This window comes from Zea mays, chromosome 6 (assembly GCF_902167145.1).
Source record: "Zea mays cultivar B73 chromosome 6, Zm-B73-REFERENCE-NAM-5.0, whole genome shotgun sequence".
NCBI lineage: Eukaryota > Viridiplantae > Streptophyta > Magnoliopsida > Poales > Poaceae > Zea > Zea mays.
Window position 1 is genome coordinate 36,679,633 of NC_050101.1, and position 5,478 is coordinate 36,685,110.

At 46.5% G+C, this 5,478-nt stretch overlaps 1 non-coding gene across 1 annotated transcript; it reads left to right on the top strand.

Moving 5' to 3' along the window:
* Nucleotides 1-5,064: 5,064 nt before the first annotated feature.
* On the top strand, nucleotides 5,065-5,251 carry LOC111589622 (small nucleolar RNA Z112). Its single transcript, XR_004850979.1, has one exon. It is a non-coding gene; the product is annotated as a small nucleolar RNA Z112 (small nucleolar RNA).
* The last annotated feature ends 227 nt before the right edge of the window (nucleotides 5,252-5,478 follow it).

Below are 5,478 nucleotides of genomic sequence, written 5' to 3' on the forward strand. Positions count from 1 at the left end.
GAGGGTTGATTGCCTAGTTTCCTAGGGTCTCTTTAGCGATTTTGCTAGGCCGAAGGGGTATCAGCCCTTATGAACCGACCAGATCAGATCGTGTGGCATAGATTAGGTCTCAATCGTTATGAGCTCCATCCCGTAGGATCGAAGATCAACGGTCACGGTTTAATGAATCACATATCTAATCCGGGCCAAGTGATCAGAGATCCACGACTCAGATCGAATCCATCCGAACGCTGCTGAACTTCTAATCGTGGCCGTCGGATCATCGATCGACGACCCGGGTGCAACCCCCCTTCTTTCTTTTTCCCCCAACGAACCACAGGCGGCGGGGTGCACCACCGTGGTGGCTGCCATGGCCGGACATGTCCACCAACACGGCCACAAAGCTATACTCACGCCTAATCGGTGCTAATTGACGCGGACATTAATGCGAACACAACAGGGGGTCACATACCGTAGACGATAGTCGACGGCGTGCTAGCCACGATGGAATGCAGGCCGGCGACGGATATCGGCCTCCGACAAGCAATTGCTCGGCCCCTGACCCAAAATCCCACCCAACGAAGCAAGGCGCGCCGACCACACACCCGGGCGAAGCCCCGTAGGCCACCAATTGTATCTCGAGCGATAGTGTGGGCGAGATACCTGGCGGTGAAACCTTCCACTGCCCATAGATGGCCAAACGGGCCGCCCGGCCCGGCCCGGCCCGGGCCCGGTGAAGTCCGGCCAAAAACCGGGCCAGATCTGCTGAGCCAGCGGGCTTAATTTTCTGTCCAAGCCCGGTCCGCAGCGTGCCTAAACGGGCCGGACCGGCCCGTTTAGCACGAAAAAACGGGCCGAAAAGCGGGCTAAACGGGTCGGTAAGCACGTTTTAGTGTAAAAAAACGGACTTAACGGGATTAGAGGTAAACGGGCCGTGCCGGGCTAGCCCGCCGTGCCTAGTTTCATGTCCAAGCCCGCCCGCTTATTCTACCGTGTCGGGTTCGGACCGGGCCCAAAAAGCAGGCTTCGTACCGGGCTCACGTGCCTCGTGCTTTTTGGCCATCTATAGGTGAGGTGAGCAGAGCAGCTGCGGTCCAGGCTGTCGTCGTCGTCCTTCCTTCACCGTGTGCCTGCCTACGCACGCGTCCTTCTCTCGACGTCGACGGTAACTGCTGCTCGCACCGGAGCGCATGCAGTTCGGCGACCGTGTTGGGTTGCGGCCGTCCTACTCCGGATCCTATATATATTTTTAAAAAAATCTTTTGGTTTGTTTTCCATGATTTGCGTTGCCGGATTAGGGACTTTATTATTGCTTCAACGCAGAGGACGCGGTCAAAAGCACCCAACACCAGCTGTGATGATAGTACGCGCTAGCATTAACAGTTACTAGCAAAGAAACAGCGAAAACACCAATAAAAATTCTATATATTTGGATCCACTGATCTTAATAGCTAGATAGTCAACAGCACAAAATCTACCAACCATGTAGCTAGCTAATTGTTGGTATAGGATTGTTATTGCTAATAGGTGGTTGGATAGTTGTGTTTAGAGGTTAGCACTTACTGTCACCGTTTTTTGTCAACTAATAAAACTAATTCTCATCACCTATTCTATTCACCTCCCCCATGCTAATAGTTAGAGATGACAATAAGTAAATCCCTAGTCAGGTTTAACGTCCCATACCTATACTCACTAAAACATAAATCTTATTATATTTATATAATTTTCTAAAAACAGTAGTTAGATGACTTAGAATAAAACTGAAATGACATATTATACCTCTAGTCGTTCTAGCTCTTTGTTTTTTATGTCTATATTCAAATGGATTATGATGAATGTAGATATATATTGTCCACCAGTTTACCTATATGGTAAACCAAAACATTGTGTTGCACTATTTTGCACTGTTTATATAGTGGAGTTTGAATATATGTATGGAGATGAGTAAGTTTCTAGAGATAGTCTTATACTATTGGTCAGCAATATAGATGGTTATAAATGTAAAATGGAGAAGAGTCGTGCTTGCAAAAACCATGCACGTTGGAGCCCGATGTGGCACAAGTAAACCGATTATAACTTGGTTTGGTTGGCAAGCCATGTCATAAATTTCTACAAGAATTGTACCCTAATAGGCGTGACATGGCTACCGTTCCACCTCTCCTCCCCCTCGGCTCGCCGCCGCCATTTCTGCCCCCGCCTAGTTCCCCCCTCCTCTCTACAGCCCCCAAGCCAACTGCCACTACTAGATGTGAGCCACTACCAGATCTATCGCGGCGTAGAGTTATTGCGTCGGATTTGCTCCTCCCGTCCTCTGTTGGAGGTCGGGATTTCCAAGGTCCCTAGTGCTCTAGCCTCGTTGTTAATGGGATGGGACATCTGGGCGCTGTGGTAGAGGAGGATGATTTGGGCCCGCTGCTCCTAGATTTGCTCCGCTGCCCATGCCTTGCCCTTGCGTAGCTACTTCCCTAGGCTACATCGCCCTATCGTGCCAGCTCCTGCCGAGTGAACATAGAAAATGGGAAGAAGGTGGTAGATCTTTCAAGACCCTCCCTAGACAGCACAATTCATTCAATCCATCTTTCACCTCTGCAGTTCATATAGACAGACCAGTCCATGTAGGCAGGTTCAAGCCAGCTCCATATATATCGTTGGTCCTACTGCAGATCTGGTGCAGTCCGGGAGGTCTGGTGAGCTCATTGATGGAGGAGGAACAAGCCCATGCCTTGCCCGAGCTCCAACACATTACACGAGGAAAGGAGAAAGAAGTTCTTGAAGCACGTCGAGGGTACATGCTGCAACTGTTTCGCAACCAACCACAGAGCTTTGAATTGCAACAACGCAACCAAGTGTTGGAGATGTCTTATGGAAGGGCACCAGGTGGCTTCATGTCCTATCCATAAAGGGGAGTAGGGAGGACCTCATCTCTCCCCGTGTCGACCATTCCCACTACTCCCTCAGCCCCTTTCAAGGCTCGTTCTTACTTTCAAGTAGTGAAGAATTCTCCTCTGCTCATGGCTACCTTCCAAGGGGATCCCCTTGCTCGACCTGCGAGGGTGGATTGTGCGATCTCGACTTCAAGAGCAATTGAGGCTACGAGTTGGTGGGCAAGACTGTGGTCTGTTCGCTGGATGGAAACAACTATAGATGGCCAATAAGCACGAGGCCCGCGAGCCCGACACGAAGCCTGTTGTTTGGGCTCGATCCGAGCTCAGCATAGCCTAATTCTATGCGGGCCCAGGCCGGCACAAATAAGCGGGCAAGGCTCGGATAGGAACTAGGCACGGTGGGCTAGCCCAGCACGACCTATTTAACTCTAAGCCCGTTAAGCCCGCTTTTTACACTAAAACGTGCTTACCGGCCCGCTTAGCCCGCTTTTTTCGTGCTAAACAGGCCGACCCGGCCCGTTTAGGCCCACTGCTGGCCGGGCTCGGACAGGAAATCGGGCCCATGGGCTTAGACGGTCCGGTCCGGTTTTCTAACCGTGCCTGGTGGGCCGGGCCGGGCAGCCCGTTTGGCCATCTATACCACTGCCCCACCTCACCTAGTGCTAGTCGTAGATGCCCTCGGGTTGGATGGAGGGTAGAGGGGAAACAGAGCTCCAGCTTTATACTCCGCGAGGCACGAGAAATCCGGGGAGGGAGTAACAATCGAGGCAGGCGCACGCCAATTTCGCGGTGTTCGGTTTGGTGAGGAAGACAGTCCTGACAGGGTGGGACCACCTGTCAGTGTCACGATCTTGCAGGCCAGGGTGGTGTGGGGCAGACGCGTGGGCCCGACGTGTCATCCACGAGCGCGAGCGGTTTTCTCTGTTTGAGCTCCGCAGGGAGTTGGGCTGCGCGGGATGGAACCGAAGATGGGCCGGGAGAGAAATAATCGGCCTAAGTAAAGTCTGCCCATTTCTTTTCTTTTTCTCATTTTCTAATTTTTATTTTCCATTATTTTTTTAATTCATATTGACTTCAAGTTGGAGTTTAATGATTCAAATATAAGTGCAACCTTCACAGAATCTCAGCATGTATATTTTATTTGTTTATTAATTACTTATCCACTCATTTAGAAATATATATTTCATATGTGAAATACACATTATTAGGAAATACCATTTTGAGTAAAAATTTAAAGGTTCTTCCACAATTCAACATTTACTACTTATTATTCTTTATTTGAGTTAAAGAGATATGTTTTATATAGGAAGGAAATCATTTATAGGGGCCATTTTATCTCAAATCCCATGGAGAACTTTTTATACCTCATAAAATAGGATTTGGGGTTTTACACTTCCCTGACGAGAACCATTACTTAAGATATTTAGCTTTGTATATCTGATTGAGTGTATATGTCTAGTATGCCCAACTTCGTTTTGTTTGGCAATAGGTATCGTCTGAATACATAGAAAGTAACTGATATACAATAATCATTTGTTTTCTATGCAAACTAATTGATAGGGAATTGCTTAGTTAAGCGGAACACAACGACACATAGAAAATGTGGGTTTGATGGTGGTGTGGTTGAACTAGACATCGATGATTGAATGTGCCAACATTTTGGCAGGCTGTAGCATAGCAGTGGGTTATACAACATGATCAAAATAAAAAAAGAGTTACTTCCTCAAGCAAAATACCATGCACCAGGCACCAACACTGATGTTTTGTGACTCCGATGATGGTATAAGAGATTAACTGTGTTTTTAAAGATCTTGTAGGCTTTATTTCTTCTTTCCTACTCCCTTAGTCCTAGAATAAGCGCGCATCTCACACTTCGAGCATGTTTGACTATATTTTTAAAATAATATTAGCATTTATATGCTTAAATAAATTTACCACGAAAATATATTTTGTGATTCATCTACTGCTATTTGTTTAGGGATCATAAACATTAAGTTTTATATTTAAACTTGGACAAACTTAAAATTTGTGATCGGCACGCAAGTCAATGATAATTAGCTATTACATCTGGAATTACCTTCAGATTCGCTTATGACAAAAATCGTCTGAATTGCAGAGGCATATGCATTATACATCTCCTGTTTTGGTTATGTACTCTCTTAATTTAATCTGATTATGTGGATGTCGTTGTAGTTCAATAATTCCAATGAGGATCTCAAGACCTACAACTAGGGAATTTTATTTGACAATGTAAGTAACAACTGGTTCTTTTAGTTGTAGGTGTCCATCGTGCGACCACAACCTCTGGTTTGGTCTGGGATGGAGCACTCATCTGTAGTTGATGGATTCAACTATGATGTGTGATTTCAATTGGGTCTTTGAGTTGTTTTAATAACAGCCTAAAATCTTTCTTGTTTGATTTACTTATGCTTGTTTTGACGTGTCTTTATGCTTTATACAGGCTTACACATACCTGTTTTGACAAGTGCACCACCTGATGCTAGAAGGGTACCACACTACCAACGCCTTCTACATGGACATCCATTTCATCACCAATGATGCTTCCATTTTGCACCATGACCTAACTAAAGGATAAAGGTTCCAAGTGTCTGAA